The sequence below is a fragment of the Lissotriton helveticus genome, chromosome 1_1 (assembly GCF_964261635.1).
Source record: "Lissotriton helveticus chromosome 1_1, aLisHel1.1, whole genome shotgun sequence".
In the NCBI taxonomy this organism is placed as follows: domain Eukaryota; kingdom Metazoa; phylum Chordata; class Amphibia; order Caudata; family Salamandridae; genus Lissotriton; species Lissotriton helveticus.
In genome coordinates, this window is record NC_136057.1 from 1,518,487,367 (window position 1) to 1,518,508,778 (window position 21,412).

Consider the following 21,412-nt stretch of genomic DNA (forward strand, 5'->3'; position numbering starts at 1 on the left):
GATCTATGGGCTCTTTACCCACCTCCCCCCCTGTTTCTTCCACCTCCAGAGCAGCAAATCTATTTTGGCACTCAATCGTTGGGGATAGGGGTTTATTAGGGGGAGTATGCATCTGACTACCAATTCTATGACTTTGGGCATTTAGCCCTTTATTAATACTTCTAGTTTTCTTGGATTTACTCATTTTGGATTTACTCATTTTCTTTTTATTCTTTTAAGGAGATGGAGTGACCCTCTGTATTCCTTCAGCAACAAGAGGTTCTGTTGAGGTAGCTATAGGGGATTCAACTACCTGAGCTACAGTGCCCCTTTTGTTACCTTTTAAACATAGAAGGAATTCGTTTTGCAGGTTTTTTCGCTGGGGATGGTCTAGGAGAGGGGGAAGCAGATGCTGATCCACAGGGAGGGGGACTGCCACCGAGGGGATAAGGTGTCTGAGAATCAGAGTTTGCTATTCCCTGACATTCCTCCAGGATTGATTCTATTCTATCCATTACCTCATGGCAGACAGAGCTAGAAGATCTATTCAGGCCAGGGCAGATTTTGCCTTCCTTTTCCCTATCTCTAGGAAAGGTAATTATCAGATGGTTATCAAGTGCTGGGGACCGGATTGTAACTTGGTTTTCCTAGCTGACCAGGGAGATAGCTACATTTACAAAATATCCCCTATATAGTTTAACCCAGGAGGATTTACAGAGTGGCGCAGATGCCTAACAAGAATGTACACAAAAACTGAAAAAAAAGAGGACAGGTATAAAAATAATAAAACAATCAATCTAAATATTCGTTACAAGAGTACTCTTGTTAATACAATATATCAACTCATGAAGAGTGGAATAGAATTATACATTAAAAAGAGGTATCATTAGTTGATCATAAACATAACATATCCACCCCTACACAACTTCGGTAAGAGTGCAACATAAAATAGATATAAAATGTTATTGGCGTTTTTGTTGTTGCTCACAAATTAGTGACCTGATAGTCCTCCAGAGATCATAAAAGTGGGTTCTTCAGGAGGAGCAGCAGCAAAATATAAAAAATATAAAATATATATAAAATATAAAAATATAAACCAAATGGGAGTGACCCTGCCCTGCCTCACATGGCCTGTGGGAGTTGATGGAGCACTTTTAAAGGGCAGACGGGCTCCTCCCCACACAGGTGTAGATGCGTGGGTCAGCGCTGGGCACCCTGGGACTTGAAGTCTCACCAGGGTCCGCGCGCCCCCCTAGAAGCTGGAAATAGAGGGTCCTGATGCAAGCAGTAATGTCCTTGGGACAGCAGTCCCACCAAGGCGTGCAAAGTTAACAAAGTCTGGCCTGGAAAGCCGTGATTCCGCTTGATGCGTCCCCAGCACAGCACGTAACCCACAGTCCCAGAGTCTCTGCTTCACAGTTCTGCAGATTCACCAACCTCCGTCGATCCCAGAGCAGGGACTCACCCGTGTAAGTGGTCTCCTGTGGTCTCCCGTGCAGACCGAGGACTCCAAGCTGACACTGCAAGCGGGAGGTAGAGCACTGGGGTCTCAAGGCACCCCGACAGAGTGCCTGCGCTCTGTGCTCTGCGGGGAGTGACAATTAGCCACGCCCAGCTCCTCCTGTGTGCCTTCCGCAGCTCAGTAGACCCCCGCAGGGTCTTGTCTGCGTAGAAAACCGCAGGGAGACGCAGGGCTGCCTGCGTCTTCGAAGCGTCCTCCTCTCGCTAATATCACTCTTAATTCCAGGTGTCAACCCCTGAATCCTCCATATATTGAAAAGTTTTTTGGGGGCTTTGTCCTTCTTGAAGCTCCTCACCAAGCACTGAGGGCCCGTCCAGTTGCTGTCTCCTTACGCGGTGCCAGCACTCTCCTTCACGACGAGTTCAGGAAATCCTGGGGGAGACAAGCTGGTTTCCGAATGAACTTGGCTCCCAGGGACCCCCTGCATTCAAGGGGAATTAGTTCCCCCTCTGCAAACGCGCCAGGGGGCTGTCTTTCAGAAACGTGTAAAGAGGCCACGCCCCTTCTTACACCTCTCTGCAAGGCAGCCCTCTGGCGCATATTGGAGGTTCCTGATCCCCTAGGCCTGATCAGTGTGGGACCCCCAAGGCCAAAAAACATAAAAAAATAAAAATTGAAAAAATCCCGGGATACACTTAGGGTATGCGCACCCTGCCGATCCCCCCAAAAAATTAAGGCACCACACTGCAAACGCGCCCCCTGTCGCGTTTGCAGAGGGGGAAATAATTCCCCTTGAATACTGGGGGTCCCTGGAGGCCAAGTAGCCCACCAGGAACCTCCAGTATGTGCCAGGGGGCTGCCTTGCAGAGACGTGTAAAGAGGCCACGCCCCTTTTTACACCTCTCTGCAAGGCAGCCCCCTGGCGGATACTGGAGGTTCCTGGTGGGCTGGTTGGCCTCCAGGGACCCCCAGTATGCAAGGGGAATTAGTTCCCCCTCTGCAAACACGCCAGGAGGCACGTTTGCAGAGTGGTACAATCCGTCACCTCAAGCCCCGCCCCCTCTCTGCACCACTCTGCAAACACGCCCCCTGGCGCGTTTGCAGAGGGGGAAGTAATTCGCCTTGAATACTGGGGGCCAACTAGCCCACCAGGTACCTCCAGTAAGCGCCATGGAGCTGCTTTGCAGAGTGTTGTAAAAAGGGGCCTGGCTTCATTTCACCTCTTTGCAATGCAGCCCCCTGGAGGAGCAAACTGGAGGCTCCTGGTGGGCTAGTTGGCCACCAGGGACCCCCAATATGCAAGGGGAATTAGTTCCCCCTCTCCAAACGCGCCAGGGGGCTGCGTTGCAGAGAGGTGTAAAAAGGGGCATAGCCTCATTACACCTTTCTGCAACGCAGCCTCCTGGCTCATACTGGAGGTTCCTGGTGGGCTAGTTGGCCCCCAGGGACCACCAGTATGCAAGGGGAATTAGTTCCCTCTCTGCAAACGCGCCAGGGGGCTGCCTTGCAGAGAGGTGTAAAAAGGGGCGTAGCCTCATTACACCTTTCTGCAACGCAGTCTCCTGGCGCATACTGGAGGTTCCTGGTGGGCTAGTTGGCCCCCAGGGACCACCAGTATGCAAGGGGAATTAGTTCCCCCTCTGCAAACGCGCCAGGGGGCTGCGTTGCAGAGAGGTGTAAAAAGGGGCGGGGCCTCATTACACCTCTTTGCAACGCAGTCTCCTGGCGCATACTGGAGGTTCCTGGTGGGCTAGTTGGCCCCCAGGGACCCCCAGAATGCAAGGGGACTTAATCGCCCAACTTAGAACCCGCTACGGGGCGTGTTTGCACAGTGGTGAAGGTAGGGGGCGGGGCTTGAGGTGATATGTGTACAAACATGCCCTGTGCCGCGTTTTAAGTTGGGGAATTAATTCCTCTTCACTCCATAGGTTCCCTTGGGGCCAACTAGTCCAACAGGTACCGCCAGTAAGCGCCACGGAGCTGCATTGCAGAGTGTTGTAAAAAGGGGTTGTGCCCTTTGAACACCTCTCTGCAATGCAGCTCCCTGGCGCATATTGGAGGTACCTGGTGGGCTAGTTTGCTCACAGGGGACCTCAGGATTGAAGAGGAATTAATTCCCCAACCTAAAACACGCCACAGGGCGTGTTTGCACACATGTCACCTCAGGCCCGCCCCCTTCCTTCACTATTGAGCACAATATTCCTCTAAAATCAGCAGAACTACGAATTCCGATTTACTCACCTGTTATCACGAGAGACGTCAGTGCTGCATCTTTGAGCCCAGTACAGACCCTGAAAAGTAAATCTAAACGTACTTACCAGTAACTTGTATTTCCTTCCATAGGAATCTATTGTGTGGTTTTCACCAGAAAAGTTTCTAAGTGTCTATTTTTGAAACATACTAATATTCCTGTAAAATCAGCCGAACTACGAATTCCAATTTACTCACCTGTTATCAGTAGAGACCTCAGCGCTGCATCTTTCAGCCCACTACTGATCCTGAAAAGTAATTCTAACCATACTTAAAGTAACTTGAATTTCCTTACATAGGCTAACATTGACTGGTTTCACTTGGAAATTTTTCTAAGTGTGGAGTTTTGGAACTTAAAAAAGTTCCTTTAAAATCAGCAGAACTATGAATTCTGATTTAGTCACCTGTTATCAGGCGAGACTTCAGTGCTGCATCTTTCAGCCCACTACTGATCCTGAAAAGTAATTCTAACCATACTTAAAGTAACTTGAATTTCCTTACATAGGCTAACATTGACTGGTTTCACTTGGAAATTTTCCTAAATGTGGAGTTTTGGAACTTAAAAAAGTTCCTCTAAAATCAGCCGACCTACGAATTCTGATTTACTCACCTGTTATCAGGAGAGACCTCAGGCTGCATCTTTCAGCCCACTACTGATCCTGAAAAGTAATTCTAATCATAGTTACAGTAACTTGAATTTCCTTCCATAGGCTAACATTGACTGGTTTCACTTGGAAATTTTCCTAAGTGTGGAGTTTTGGAAATTCCTCAAAAATCAGCCGAACTCTGAATTCTGATTTACTCACCTGTTATCCGGAGAGACCTCAGTGCTGCATCTTTCAGCTCACTACTATTCCTGAAAAGTAAATTGAACTGTACCTACCAGTAACTTGAATTTCCTTCCATAGGATATCATTGCCTGCTATGTAAAATATATATAAATTAAAAAAATATAAAATAAAAAAATATATATTACAATTTCAATATTTTTAAAAATGTTTTTTTTAAATGTATATTAAAAATATGTCATGTAATTTAAAAAATAAAATATCTAAAAACAAATACTTTAAAACAATGTAGTAAATTAGTTTAAAAAAATAACAATTTATACATTTAACCCCTTTACCGCGGCCGCGATTTCACTGAAGTGCGGCACTTCCGCATTTTGGGCGGGGCCGCGTAGACCGTTGGCCGACGGCAGCACTAGCGAGGTAGTGCTCCCGTCGGCCAACACCACTTCGGCCATGAAAGGCATCCACTCAGGAGGCCCCACAGACCCCTGCCTGCCCACATCTTCCATAGAGGCGCCACCGCCATTGCTTCAGAACTTTGATGCACAATCAACACCACCTTCAAGACCGTAATATTTCCCAACGACTGGAAACGCGCAGAAGTCAGACCCCCCTACTCAAGAAACCGTCAGCCGACCCCACGGACCTCAAAAACTACGACCAATCTCCCTCCTCCCCTTTGCCGCCAAAGTCACCAAGAAGACCGTCAATGCTCAGCTAACAAGATTCATCGAAGATAACTCCATCCTCGACCTCTTCCAATCCGGATTTGCAGCAACCACAGCACAGACATTGCTCTACTCGCCACCACAGACAACATCAGCACCCTCCTCGACCAAGGACACACCGCAACACTGATCCTACTCGACCTCTCTGCAGCATTCGACACCGTCATCCACCGCACATTCACCACCAGGCTCCACAACACCGGAATACAGGGAATCACCCCCTACTAGATCCGATCCTTCCTCACTGGCAGAACCCAAAGAATCAGACTGCCACCCTTCCTCTCTGAACCCACAGAAACCAACTGCGGAGAACCCCAAGGATTACCACTCACCTCACGCTCTTCAACGTCTATATGGCCCCGGTTGCCACCATTGTCAAACAGCATGGACTCAACTTAGAAGCCTATGCCTACGATACTCGGCTCATCCTCTTCCTCACCAAGGACCCCATCACCACCAGGCTCAACTTCCAGGAAGGAATAAAGGATGTTGAATCCTGGATGGGCTGCACCTGCCTGAAGCTCAACTTGAAGAAGACAGAGGTCCTCGTGCTCAGACCCTCCCCTTCTGCATGGGTCAACACCTGGTGGCCCACTGACCTCAGCAGCCTTCCCACCCCCACGGATCATGCCCAAAACCTCGGCATCGTACTCGACTCCTCCCTCTCCATGACCCACCAGGTCAACGCCGTTGTCTCCAGCTGCTTCAACACCCTCCGCATCCTCGAAAGACCTTCAAATGGATCCCCCCAAATCAAGGAAGACCATCACCCATGCACTCATAACCAACAGACTGGACTATGGAAATGCCCTCTATGTGGGGATCAACAAGTCTCTGCTCTGCAAACTCCAGACCATACAGAACACAGCAGCCAGACTTGTCCTCGGCATCCCTTGACATGAGCACATCACCCAACACCGGCGGAACCTCCACTGGCTCCCTGTAGAGAAGAGAGTTACTTTCAAGATACTCACACACCTACAAATGCCTTCACAACACCGGACCCCAATACCTCAACAAAATAATCCCCTTCCATGCACCCAAGCAAAACCTACGATCCGCCGGCCCCGCCCTCGCCAAAACCCTGCGCATCGGCAGAGCCAGAACGGGGGCAATGTTCTTCTCCTGCATCGCGGCCAAGACCTGGAACGAGCTCCCGATCGACATCAGACGCGCCCCCTCCCTGAACATCCTCAGGACAACACTCAAGACCTGGTTCTTCGACTGAATGGAGCTACTTACCCCGCCTGTCCCTGGAGACTCTCACAGGTGAGTAGCACACTTACAATATTCTCCTGATTGATTGATTGCAGAATGCTATGGGATGGTGGGAGCACTGTTCCCGCCATCCCATAGCAAACAGTGTGCTCACTTTGATCAAGTGGAGGCACTTTGCTCTCGCTTGTTCAAAGCAAGCACACTTTGATTTTTACCCCAGGGAGCTACATTTCAGCAGCTCCCTTGGGGTAAAAAGCCATGTCTGCTTCCGCAGGAGGAGGGAGCTGGCCGGAACTGTGGGTGACTTCAGGCTCCACGGTAATCTCCAACCAGCTGACCATTCCCTGGGAGATGGGTTTTAAAACGGTGGTGCCCCCTTCCACTGGAATGAAATTGGCCTGAGGAGGGGGGCCCCCCTCCTTAACATTAAAAAAAAATGAAATGGGCTGGCCCAGAGGCTGAAAATGGCCCGGGAGGGGGACAACTTGGCCCCCCTCCCTTTAAAAGGAGAACAAAAATTGCCATGCCCCGGTGGATGGGGTTCTGGGCCAATATCGGCCTGGGGAGGGTGGCAGCACAGCCCCCCTCCCCTTTACTAAAAAAATAGAAAAAATAGAAAGGCCATGCCTCCATGGATGGGATCCCGGGGCTAAAATCGGCCTCAGGAGGGGAGGCCACATGGCCCCCTCTCCTTTTTTAAACATCTTTTTATTAACAAAATAAAGCTTTCCATGTAATGAGACAATACACATAGCAGTGATCATACAGTATATAGCAAATGTCATAACCTTAGGCCAGTAATAGTCCGAGACTCCAGTGGACCCCCAAAACCCCCCGCCACCCCTACGAACCCTACCCCTTAATCAGTTAATAAATCCTCCGGAAAGCCATCCATGCCTCCCAGACCTTTTCCAAATTACGTGGGCATCCTCTGCTCTGGTACACCACATGTTGAGCTCGTTGACACCAATCAAGATCCCTTTCCCATCCTTCAATTGACGGGACCTCTGTGACCCCCCACAGTCTAGCTATATTTCGTTAGGCCACCGCTCCAGCCAGCGCTAGCCGAATAGTAGCCCATTTGGGCCGCACTACCTCCCCTGTCTCTCCCATCTGGTGTCCAATGGGACCTCAGAGCCCACGACCTCAGACACAACCCGTGCAATGGCTACCCAATACCTCTGTATCAATGGACACGCCCCCAAGATGTAAAAGAACATCCCTGTCTCATTGCAACCCCTCATGCGTTTGTCCGACCACAAAACCGGAGTCGATGCTGCACAGTTCTGGGGACATAGATGCGATGGAGAATCCGGAGCTGAACCAGGCAAAACTGTGCCCTGACTGCTATCTCTCTGGGGCTCTGTAGGGCCTCCGCCCAGTCGTCATCTTCAAGGAGCCCGACATCAGATTCCCAGGCCTGTTGTAATGGTCCCAACAGATTCGGCGTGTTATTAGAAAACTTTTTATATGTAAGTGAGATGGCCTTGTCCACCATGGGATCGAATAGGAGTCTATCTTCTAGCGGCGAGTACTCCGGCAATCGCTCCCCTCCTTTAGATGGCAATATAAGGCATGCCTGACCTGCAGATATTTCAAATATTCCCCCTTCCGTTTGCATGGTTGAGAAGTCAAGCATCTTCCCCTGTTTCCAAGCATCCCCCAGCAGATCTATACCAATGGAACTCCACCCACGAAGGCCCTTCAGGCATGCAGTCTCCGACAAGAAATCCCCTTCCCACAGTGGGGTTTGTTCCGTGAGCCTAGCTTCCCACCCCATCATCTTCGTCGCCTTCCGCCATGCCACCAACACTGTCTCCATGTGAGTGGGAAGACCCAAGTTGCCCCTCCTCTTCCTGTACAGGGCAGCGAGATAGGTGCCCTTCCCGATGCCTTATGATCCACCCGCTATGCAGGTTCTTCAGTGGGGGAGAAGACCCATCCATTAATATTGACCAGTTGCGTTGCCCAGTAATATTTTCTGAGGTCCGGTAATGCCAACCCTCCCTCATAAACCCCTAGTTGCAATATATGTAGGGCTATTCTGGGGCTCCCTCCCCCCCTACAGCAATGTGCACTACTCCGCTTACACTGCATGGAAGAAACTCTCCCGAACCACAAAGGGAGTATTCTGAGCAGGGCCATCATCTTAAATCAAACTGCACGCCCCATGATTGACACTGGTAGTCCCCGCCAGTGGGCGACATCCCCTCTCAATCTGTCCAGTTGAGCATGGATGTTCACGCGAATAAAGTCTGAGTTGGATTTCGTAATCCATATGCTGAGGTACTTGAACGAGTCCCTGAATGTCAGGTCTGTACAAGCCGATGTCAGCACCGGTGCCTCGCCCGCAAGTACAAATACCAGGGACTTGTCCCAATTGATGGGGTAGCTGGAATAAATCCAGAAGGTTCTGAGAAATTGTAAAAGCCCATGGAACGTTTGTCCGGGGTGATGTGCAAAGAGCAGGACATCATCAGCATATAGGGAGATGCGCTCCTCCCAACACCCTCCTGTATCAATACCCTGCACAGTCGGGTAGCTCCGCACCCAGGAAGCCAGCAGCTCAAGCGCAAGCGCAAATAGGATTGTTGACAGTGGACACCCCGTCTACTCCCTCTACCAAGGCCAAAGACTCAGGCTATAGTCCCATTCACCCTGACCCGCGCTCACGGTGCCGTGTAGAGAAGCCGGACCCATGCCCGAAAGGTCGGCCCAAAGTCAAACTTGTTCAGGACCGCAAAGAGATACTCCCATTTGACACTGTTGAACGCCATATGAGCGTCAAGGGACATAAGTGCTGCTGGCGTGTCCGGGTGTTGGGACACCACATGCATTATATCATAGAGGCGCTGTAGATTCAGCCTGGCGCTACTATGGGGCATGAAGCTAGACTGATCTAGGTATATCAGGGATTAGATGACAGGGCACAGCCAATTGTCCTGAACCTTTGCAAGCACTTTGGCCTCAAAATTAAGCAGAGAGATTGGTCTGTAGGAGCTGCATCTCTCCTGTGGCTTACCCTGTTTGTGGATCACGACGATAGTTGCAATACACAGGTCTTCAGGCAGTTATCCTGTTGCTCGCGCTTCATTAAACATCTGCAGCATGAACGGGGCCACCGTACCGGCCACACATTTCAAGGACTCGTCGGGAACCCATTGGGGCCCGACGCCCCTCTCCTTTTTTTATTGAAAAAAATAAAAAATGGTCTGTCCCCTGGCGATGGGGTCCCCAGGGCTCAAAAGCATCAAAGGAAGGGAGGCCACACAGCCTCCCTTCCTAAAATAAAAAAGCAAAAGCCGGCAACTCGCCAGAGGCCCTGCCCCCTTTTTCCACCAATCTGCAAACATGACTCCTGCTGCGCTCTTGGTTGTGGGATGAAGCCCCCTTCGCTCTTGAGGGTCCTTGTGGGCCAAGTAGCCCACCTGTTACTTCCAGTAAGCCCCACATAGTGGGATTGCTGAGAGGTGCTCAGAGGTCACTCCCCTTTTCCCACCACTCTGCAAATGCAACTGTCAGGGCACTGCTGGAGGGGCTATGAGGTCACTTTACATCCTGAGAGCCTTAGGACTAAAGTGGACTTCATCCCTCAAGCAGGAGTGCACCAGGAGGCGCATCAGGAATGGTGGAGAAAGGGGGCGTGGCTTGTGACCACCTCTCAGAAATCCCACTGTGTGGGGCTTACTCAGGTAACAGGTAGCCTAGTTGGCCTCTAAGGACCCAAGCAGTGAAGGGGACTTCACACCCAACCAAGAGTGCGTCAAGTTGCTTGTTTTGTAGACTGGTGGAGAAAGGGGGCACGGCCTGCTATCAAAACTCAGCAGTTCTGCTGTGTGGGACTCACTGGAGGTAATAAGAAGGGTATTTGGCCCCCAAAGATGTCCTTGGGGGCCAACTACCCCTCTTATTACCTCCAGTAGGTCCACACAGCAGGATTCCTGAAAAGTCATCAGAGGCCATGCCCCCTTTCACCACCCTTCAGCAAATGTGCCTCATGGCACTCTACTAGTTGGGGGATAAAGTTCTCTTGTCTCCAGACAGGCTTTGGGGGCCAAGAAGCCCTCCTGTTTCCTCCTGTAAGTACTCCACAGCGGAATTCCTGAGAGCTGGTTGGAGGCCCAGCCCCCTTTCTCCACCACTCTAGATATGTGAATGCTAGTTAAAAAACGTTATAGTTAGGAATTAGCATTTAAAAAAACCTTAGAAATTCACTGAAAAAACCCAAATGATTCAGTGACTTTATAGTTAGTAATTAGCATTTAAAATGCTATGGAAATACACAGAAAAAAACCCACAGGTTTCAGGGACGTTATAGTTAAGAATTAGCTTTTAAAAAAATCTTAGAAATTCACAGAAAAAACAAAGGTCACAGGGACTTTATAGTTAGGCTGATATTTCACTGGTACAAAACCAGAGAAATTCGGCCAGTATAGTGAGCTAACTATAATTTGCGCCCCCGCAATGCACTGCTTATGACCTCACATATTTCATCACTTATGACATGGTCAGCTCAGCTCAGCTAACTATAACAGCTGAATTTCTCTGGTTGTGTATGAGTGCAATGTCAGCCCAACTATAATGTCCCTGTAACCTTTGCGTTTTTTCAGTGAATTTCCAAGGTTTTTTAAATGCTAATTCCTAATTATAACATCCCTGAACCTGTGTTTTTCTTCTGTGAATATATATTGATTGTGATTTGCCTTTGTTTTGGGTGATGCCGCAAAAGGCTAAATTTTTGGTGTTTGTAACGTTCTTTTGGTAATTTAGCCAGAATGATGCCGATCCACGGCGAGATTTCATCTATTTTGCATTATTTTTGCATCTGGCAGTGGTTGTTAGTCCATACCGATTATTTAATCCTTAAGCACAGAGGCCATATACCTGCTATGAAAAATGTTATTCACATTTGGTTATATATACAATGGCCGCCACGTTTTACCAAGCGTTTCTGAACGAACATCTCTGTACATAGATCAAGTCCGCCCTCACTTTCTATGAGGGCGTTTACAAAAATGAGCCGTGAGCAGCACACTGCTGACACTGAGGAAGGACTTTGTTTGAAAGGCGTCTGTCATCTTACTTTTGCTGTAGGCGCTAATAAAATCTTGTCGCCTTACCCGGAGTGCTGAAATCTTCTTTTTGATTATTGAGGGGATCACAGAGCTTCAATTTATCACGCGTCTACCAGCGCGACATAGCACCCGCCACGGAGTGCCCCGAGACCCCTGGTAGTACGGAGCCTTTGTTTACGTTTATCGGGAGCACCGCTGTATATGGACCGGAAGCGCGAGGAGTTAACGGATGGGCAAACGGCTGACAACAAAGACGCTGGTAAGTCGACGTTCCCGTTATTTACACTCCCGTTTGTTGCCGCTTGCATCTGCGAGGGTCCTATTAAAACAGCAAGGCGAGTGGGTATCTGCGACTAGACCCGGGGAGGCTTCCCTGTGGTTTTCGAAAAAACACCAATCAGCATGTGTGATGAAGATGAACGCCGCGAAGCGGCTCTTGATGTTTTCAAGAAGCGCACACCAAACTCTTCTGCTGCACCAGACATCAGAGGCAGGGGGAATACATCACAAAGTTCCCTACAGAATTTTTTCCTGAAACTTGAAAGACTAAGTGAGAGAGAGATAAGAAAATGGTGGGAGGCTACCTCTCTACAAAATTATATCGATGTGGATCGAGTGCCCAGGGGGCTCCGCATATATACAGTACCCGCCTATGAGAGTCCTGACCCCTTGTTACTGGAGCAATGGGCTGATCTTACTGCAGCCTCTTGCAAGGCCATGCTCGATCTACTTGTTAAATTCGCCTGGAGCGATAGGGCTAAAGCTATTGATGAGATAGCCACCCTTGAGATTGAAATTGCCAAAGAAACGGACATAGCCAAATCTACACAACTACGAGAGGATATGAAAAAACGTCTAATTAAATACGAACTTAAAATACGACAGCGGAGGCAAGAAAAGTTTGAAAGAGAGGAGCGTGATTACGCTCAAGGAAGAATCCTTACTTTTTCCAAAAAATGTGATGGTCCCGGGAAAGCTGTTAATAAAATGAAGAGCACCGGACCGGTAGAAGAACCCCCCACATCGGAATCCTCAGCCACGGAAGAAGAACTATCAGGTGATGAGAGGCCAACATCAAGCAGTGAAGGGAGGAAGACCCCTTTTCACCTGGAATTCGACCTCATCCGCTGTACCTGGCTGAGAGGAGGCAAACTCAAGCCACCCGAAAACGACGAAGAACCCGACGAGGTGGCTGGCAGAGGAAGAGGAAGGGGCAAAGCAGCAGCCCAAAATACTCGCAAGCAGAGAGGGAAGAAATGGTAGTTTCCAGTCCCACGATCGTTAACCTGACTGATCAGGTTTTAACACGAGATGAAGAGGACACCTTACAATTGGGGCTTAGTTTTTTATATACAAAATGACAATAGGGAACTTGATGCGCAAACAAAGTGTAATCAGTATAATTGAAATTTGTATTGTCCTCTAGGTGTTGCTCCAAGGTCAAGATACAACTCTTGTCACCAGTTGTAGGGTAACCGGTCTAACAAGTAGACCAGTTCAAATGAATTCTAATTCACAACCTGAGCAACTCTAGGTATAGAGTATAAGCAATTGAGTCCAAAGAAATCACTGATTTTCCAAGTGTTTTTTGTGAATGTAGTCTCTTCTTTATTCTTCAAAAAGTTTTTGAGCAGTCACAGCATACAATTCTTCTCATAGGTTCCTACATACATCAGTTGTTGCCAACACGTGTTTCGTCCAGCTCGTAAGCTAGAGGACTTCGTCAGGGCAATTAAGAAACTTATATCCAGAATTATTTGGGTCTCTAATGCGGTCTATGTATAGAAAAACTTGTATATACGTAGTCTCTCTTTGTACATAGAGCGCAAGAAATCTAAAACCAGCTTGAGTTCCTCAGATCTGTAGTCTATGAGCTTGTACTGTCTCTAATTCCTTCCACAGTACATCTGGCGTTAATCCTCTCTATTTTAAGATAAACCGGTATGGTGAAAGTGATCGGGCATCGTATTTTGGCGCGGCGTCTAGTATATACAAGTTTTTCTATACATAGACCGCATTAGAGACCCAAATAATTCTGGATATAAGTTTCTTAATTGCCCTGACGAAGTCCTCTAGCTTACGAGCTGGACGAAACACGTGTTGGCAACAACTGATGTATGTAGGGGCTTAGTTTTTGCCCGAATAATGGACTGGAATATACCCAAACCCGAATCGACTTGTTCAAACTGACCCGCAAAATCAAACTACACAAGTTTCACAAAATGAAACCTCAGCCTGATGGCACGAAGAGAACGAAAAAGAAAACCACAACGTGCCCCACAGACGTTCTGTCCATCAAGGATCTTCATACGGCACAAGCCTTGGAGGATCTGAGAACTGAACAATTGGTTGAGAATGTTGAAGATATCATCGGGACACCTGGTGCGCAAAGCATTCAGCAACAATCACCAATCACAGATTTCAATGCTCCATCGCAGTTCAATCCGCAGATGCCATATGATGCAATAGACACTTTTGCAGACGCAGTGACACAGGATCTTATGAATTACAGACTCTCGAACAACAAGAGGATGAAGACAAGGAACAATCTAACTATGGCACAAACCAACGCCCTTGCAAATTTGAGTAGAAATAAAGAGATTATTGTGAAACCCTCAGACAAGGGGGGGAATGTTGTCTTACTAACACGAGACCAGTACTGTCAGGAGTCATTGAGACAGCTTCAAGATCTAAGGAACTATCAAAAGATCAATAAAGATGAATATGCAGAAAGTATTAAGGCTTATCATGATCTCTTGACTAAATGGCGTAACAAACTGATGTTAGATATGAACGAATTCCTTTTCCTTAGAAATCCAGAACCTGTGATTCCGACCTTTTACCAATTACCTAAGGTCCACAAAGATCTTCAGTGTCCACCGGGACGACCTATTGTGTCCTCCAAGGGTAGTCTTACGGAAAACTTGTCTATTTATATTGATTCTTTCCTCTCTGGTTTTGTATCTGATTTGAAATCATTTGTGAAAGACACTAAGGACTTTATTGGACAGATTGATCAGATTGTCTGGGATCCATCTTATGTATTAATTACCCTGGATATTGCCAGCCTCTATACTAGTATACAACACGAACAAGGTATAGAGGCTATTAAGTACTTTCTGGACAAAAGATCGGCCAAGTATATGGAGCATGGGAAGATGCTAATAGAATGTTTGAATTTCTGCCTTAGAAATAACATCTTCCTTTTTCAAAATGATCTGTACAGGCAAACCAGTGGGACTGCGATGGGAACCTGCTTCGCCCCCAGCTATGCGAATCTCTTTGTAGGCTGGTGGGAGGAGCAGGTTGCCCTAGCTGGCGAAAACCAGCGATGGGCTAAACACATCGTGGTATGGCGTCGATATATCAACGACCTCTTCCTGGTGTGGAGGGGCTCCACCACACAGGCAGAGGAATTCATTGGGGATCTTAACCAGAATCAGCTACATTTAAAGTTTACATCTGACATAAGTGAGACAGAGGTACATTACCTCGACCTAAGGGTATTTGTCAACAAAGGTGGGCTGGAAACTGCTCTATATAGAAAGCCGACAGCCGGCAACAGTATACTGCATGCTGGAAGTAGCCACCCCCCCCAGTCTGATTCGCAGCATCCCCTATGGAGTACTGCTGAGATTGAGACGTAATTGCTTTCTAGAAACAGATTTCATCTCAGCAGCCAAGGGATGTATTGCCAGATTTCTGACCAGGAGATATGACCAATCTTTGTTGAATGACACTTTCAACAAGGTATTGAGAATACCCAGGAAACATCTTCTTGAACAAACCTCTAAGATCAGGGAGCACTCAGATTTGAACAGCAAATTCCGTATGATTACAACTTACTCTGCTGAGGCTAACAAACTGAGACAAATGCTCACAAGGAACTGGCACATCTTACGTACGGATCCCATTATTGGGAGTGATGTTCCAGTTAAACCCCTGCTTACATTCAAGAAATCGAAATCAATAAGAGATAATCTGGTACAGAGCCATCTTACGCCAATTCAACCTAAGGCCAGTGGTACTCTGAAAGACATGAGGGGGTTCTATCCATGTGGGAAATGTCGTGCATGTGATAACAGCAGACGGACACTAATGTATAGTGTTCCGGGCTTGAGCAAACCTAGAATGATCAACAAATTTATCACCTGCACGACACCGTATGTAGTGTACTGTTTGGTCTGCCCATACGGACTACAATATATTGGGAGTACGATCAACAACGTAAAACTCCATATATTGGAACATCAAAGAGCAATTACAAATAAGGACGTGACCTACCCTGTTGCTCGACACTTCGCCAAAGCACACGGTAGCAACAGGGAACTGCTACGTTACTATGGCATTGATCATGTGCCTGTGCACCCCAGAGGGGGTGATAGACTACTGAGTCTTCGTAGACTGGAGTCTAGATTTATCATAGACCTGCAGACTAAAAGTCCCTCAGGGCTTAATACAGGGGAAGAACTTACAGTCCACCTAGGCAGATGATCCTTCGTCTCCCTAAATATGTCCCCTAACACACTGTAAATATTGCCTCATGAAATTAGATTGTGTATCAAATCCAAAAGGATAAGAGGGAGGGACATATAGGTATGAATATATAAAACTGTATTGCAGTAACTCATGTAATTAGACACTAACATGAACTGTTTCTCCTAAAAGATCTCTGGGATACACTACTTTCATCGATCAATTTTCTTAGGAATGAATGTATGAATCTATTACACTGCAATCTCTATTATGTCCGAAATTTCCAAGTTATGCATATAATTAGTTGTATATAATGATTTGTCTTCGCATGTTCATGTTTTCGACCATGGTCTCGACAGACAGGGCTATTTAAATATCTCATTCCATTTTCCATTTTCAATTGCATTCGCATTCTATATATGGTGTATCTCGAAAACAGTATTATGTCTCTTGGCAACTTGCTGTATGTAAATGCATCATATCTCTTTCCTATCTCACTGTTAATTAATCAGTATGAATCAGCTGAACATCAATTTATCTCCGGGACACAGTATATATTGTGATTCCGGAAGTTGTGCCGATACACGGCTTGATTGTGATTTGCCTTTGTTTTGGGTGATGCCGCAAAAGGCTACATTTTTGGTGTTTGTAACGTTCTTTTGGTAATTTAGCCAGAATGATGCCGATCCACGGCGAGATTTCATCTATTTTGCATTATTTTTGCATCTGGCAGTGGTTGTTAGTCCATACCGATTATTTAATCCTTAAGCACAGAGGCCATATACCTGCTATGAAAAATTGTATTCACATTTGGTTATATATACAATGGCCGCCACGTTTTACCAAGCGTTTCTGAACGAACATCTCTGTACATAGATCAAGTCCGCCCTCACTTTCTATGAGGGCGTTTACAAAAATGAGCCGTGAGCAGCACACTGCTGACACTGAGGAAGGACTTTGTTTGAAACGCGTCTATCATCTTACTTTTGCTGTAGGCGCTAATAAAATCTTGTCGCCTTACCCGGAGTGCTGAAGTCTTCTTTTTGATTATTGAGGGGACCACAGAGCTTCAATATCAATACATATATATATATATATATATATATATATATATATATATATATATATATATATATATATATATATATATATTCTTATTCATATAACCTAATGGGGCTTTCACCAATGGGTATTTATAATTAGCACCACATTTCAATATGATATGGATTTTGTGGGTTTCTTATAACTTTTCAACTACCTAAGCTCCTTCTTGGAACTTATTGAGGTTATCTGTCAAGCAGAGGCTGAGATAAATGGGGCTCCCAAAATGCGTTTTCCCCATGCAATTTTCCATAAGAAAATTAGAAACAGCTACAGCCAAAATGACTGAATAGAATTACACCAAATTTGTCAGAAACCTAGATGTATATAACTGTATACTACTCTCTCTTCCCCTAAGTGGTTGTAGGATTCTCCTCCCTCCTGCCACCTGGGCATGATGCAGTCCACTCTTTTTCGGTATATGAGACATAGAGAGAGCAGGGAACAATCACACCATGCTCAGCAGTGACAGTCAAACTTCTTCCATTATATCTGTGGAGACAAGAGGGAGTGGCAGTGAATCAGCTCCTACCATTCTGCTGTTTGCTTCACATCAGGAGAAAAGAGGGTAAAGATTGGAAAGCGGCCTTCACTCTTGTAAAAAACTGGGAACTGATTCTACTGTTCTCAGTATTGGTTTGTTGTGGAAGCCATATACCATAGCCAGAGTTCTGTCAAATGTGGCAGTGAATCAATTTTATATAAATTATATTTTAAATAATTGTGTGATTAGCTGTTCCTTTTTCATTTGTAAGAAGACAAATTAATAGTTGGAGTGTGTGGTAGTTCTCCACAAGTAATACCGACAGTAGCAATCTTTTAGCTCCAGGCAAAGATTTCAATAATTTAAACCTGGGCTCAAACCCTGGTAGCTCCAGCACAGAGCAGATAGGCTTAACTTAGCGAAAATGTGTAAAGCATTCCGAAGTACCAAAGCAGTTAAAGAGTCAGAAACACAAAAAAATTAAAATACTATTGCAATTTGCAAATCTAGAGGAAAATGTAATAAACAAAATTAAACCAAAACTACAAAATGCAAATAAGAGGAACCAGGGATATGAATTGTAAAAGATTTCAGAGAAAAATCACACCAAAAATAAATCGCCAATAGAAAGTGCAATTAGCGTTTGACTGGGACCTAGGTAGGATTTCAGGTCTAACACAGTGGAAAGTGGTTTGGACACACCTAGTAGGTACAGCCTGTTCAAAGATTTTACATTCTGACTTAATCCCTGAAATGGAAATTGAAAACCTCCGACTTTATATGAGGAAGTCCTCTTGAAAATGGGTAGCCAATGGAAGAGGTTCTGCTGAAGCTAATAGTTTTGGTGGGAAAAGCTCCAATAGAGAAATGTTCAGTTTCATTCCCAGGAATCCTCTCATTGGTCAGATACTTTCCACATCCCCTGGTAAAATTTCTTCAATTGGTTTTAATTTCTTCTTCTTAGCTCAAAATCCTCCAGCAGGACAAGGCTGAAAGCTATAACCAGGCAGGTCACACTGAAGTCAGATATACTTGCAGTGAGTGTCTGCAGAAAGGCTTTTGTAGCGACAAAAAAAGCTTGTGGCATGACCAACTTGAATTTTGTTCTGAGCCAGGTCACACCTTGTGTGGACTAACTTGTGTGGTTTATCCCAGTCTCTAAGGTCTGAAAGCCCAAACTTTTTCCAAGTTCAACTTTTTCAGAAATTGTTCTTGACATAGCCAATTGCCCCTGGACCTCAAGGATATCCCTTAGGGGCCAGATCTCACTGTAGCAGAGGCCACCTGCAGGGTATAGTACAGGTCCAGTTTCAACTGGTCAGGTGGACACTTCAAGAAAAAGGCCTATTGCAGGTTATTGGGTCCTTATATCCACATTGGAGGTCAGTCAACTGACCCTTGGAGGCCACTTCTGTGTCCTGAGTCCTTGTGGGAGCAGGTCTAGCCCTTCAGGGTCACAGTTCTTAAGAAGCAGGTACAGTCCTTCTTCTGTTCTTCGTCAGATCCAAAACGTATTCTGAGGAGTTGTGGGTGAGATGCCAGATTTCACAAGCCAGTGGGTGGAGGTAACTCCTGGACACTCCCTAACCAATGGAAAAATATTGCCAGGGGCAAACGTACCCACTTTTGCAGCCAACCTGTTTTACTATAAACTGGACTACAAAGTGCTATTCTAAGGGGAATCCAACTTGATGCAGGCCGTCTGCCTTTGGAGGGAGCTTGTGTGCCAGTCAGGGATGTGTTTAGAGATATGAGTCGCCCTCTCTTCCTAAGCTACCAAAACTGTTTCTGGGATCCACATCCTTTTCTACTGGGCTGGCACCCAACTGGCTAACTGGCCATTGTCTCTGCTGTGGGAGCAATCTTCAAACGATTAAGGTCAAGCAGTGGCAGGGCAGCTCATGTTGGGCTAATAAAAATTAGCCTTCATGAGCTTCAGGTCAGGAAATGGTAACTTTCTAAAAGTTAGTTTCCCTAAATATTTCTTAACAATCTGACTTGCCTATTAAGTTAGGTTTTTAAATTTTAAACATAGTGGCTGAACTATTTCTCTAGCTTGTCCTAGATAGCAGACTTAATATTTCAATCTGTTCTGTAGTTTTCCTCATGGGGCAGCCAGAGCCTACCACAGTAAAAATAGCTTTTAGCATTTGCCATTGCAAGGACTTGGTAACATTAGTTTCCTAGATGTCTCACTTTTAAATACAATACATCCTACCTTGTGGGCTACAAAGCTACATTGGGGTGACTTATTAATATATACAAGGAACCTTTTTCCCCTGTCCAGAGGGTGTTTTGACAGGTCGGGCTGCAGGTTTAAACTGGAGGAGCCAGGCTACAATGTATTTCTTTGTCACACTAGTGAATGGCACAGTAAATGCTGGACTTCGTAAATGACATCTAACATTCCAAGCTATTGGTGTATTTCTGCAATATATACACTAAGGCTTATATTTAAAGTTCAATATGTCAGTCTGGATTAGCCAATTTTTGCAAGTTTTAAGGATCAAAGTAAGGACAATGGACACTGGGAGGCAGCGCCCAGTGTGCAGAGTCTAAAAACCAGCAATAGTATTCTGCAAAAAAACAAGATTGACCATACAAAAAGAGCCATTTTCTCACATCTTTCGCAAAGTATGCCTTCGGTAAACACCTTGGATATTAACACATCCATTAATGTTATTGTACTGTAAAATATTAGTAGAATTAGGAAAAATTCTGGAAAATGTATTGCTTTGGTAACCTAGTCACATTAGGCAGGAATCTCTGTGTGTTCAGTGAATTTAAATTGACAGTTGCAAACCCTGTGGTGGTCACTGGAGAAAAGTGAATTAATGTAGATCTGGTAATAGAAAGAAATCGATGCATGCATAGAAAGCTCCCTTTTCTATCTTTGAATCCAGTTGTGCTCTTCTTGAATGTCCGGTAGCTGTCAAACAGAAACGTGATGCTGACCAGTCGTGATATAAATGGTATTAACCTGCCATACTGAAAGGCATCAGCTGACAGAAACTGTCGTAATTACAGTGACTTTTTCTGGGATTAAACCTCCAATTAAGAGTGCAAGACAGGGATCAGTCTCCTCTGTTGGACATTGTCCCATTTACCACACCATTAAACATGTAGGATAGCTGTGCACGCTAATCATTCACTTTCATCCTCCCAAGTTTGAGTAATTGAGTACTATTAAGTTGGGTGTAATCGTCATGCCTTTTATTATGTTGTGGGAAATTACTGATCTGCAGTAGCCAGCACTGTATAAAAACAAGTTAGTGGTTTTATACTTGACTGTATATGATTAGCATTCTGAAATCTTTCTGAGGGCATGCTATTTCCATTCTAAACTAAAGGCACTAATGGGCATACCGATGTCCATGGAAGCTTATTAAAGACATTTAATAGCATAGTGTAGGTTTAAAAAACAAAAAAGAATCTGGTTAATAACGCTTACCTACTGACTCATGTCCAAGACCCATTCAATGCTGCATAAAAAAGCTAAGGGGACTTTTTTTGAGAAAGTTGCATTTTGTTTGCACCCCTCAACTTGGTACATGAGTGACACAAACCTCTAAGTCAGATTTTTTAAGCCATGCAATGCCAGTTTGGTGTGCTTAAAAAATCTGGAGTAACGCATCGCAGCACAAATCGCTGTGTTGCGTTACTCTGCCCTGGGAAGGCGTTCCATGGGCGTTGTGTGGATGTTCCCACTCAACTCCAATGGATTTTGACGCATCAACAGATTTACAAATCTTGTAAACCTGGGGATGTACCAAAATCTTACACCATCACAGAGTAGATGTAGTGAGGAGAAATATCTGTGTTGCTCCTTGTTTCTTCCTCTTTTGATG

At 45.7% G+C, this 21,412-nt stretch overlaps 1 protein-coding gene across 6 annotated transcripts in view; it reads left to right on the forward strand.

Moving 5' to 3' along the window:
- PDE4DIP (phosphodiesterase 4D interacting protein) overlaps nt 1–21,412 on the forward strand; it is a 1,524,691-nt gene that overhangs the window by 1,500,810 nt on the left and 2,469 nt on the right. The window lies entirely within an intron of this gene.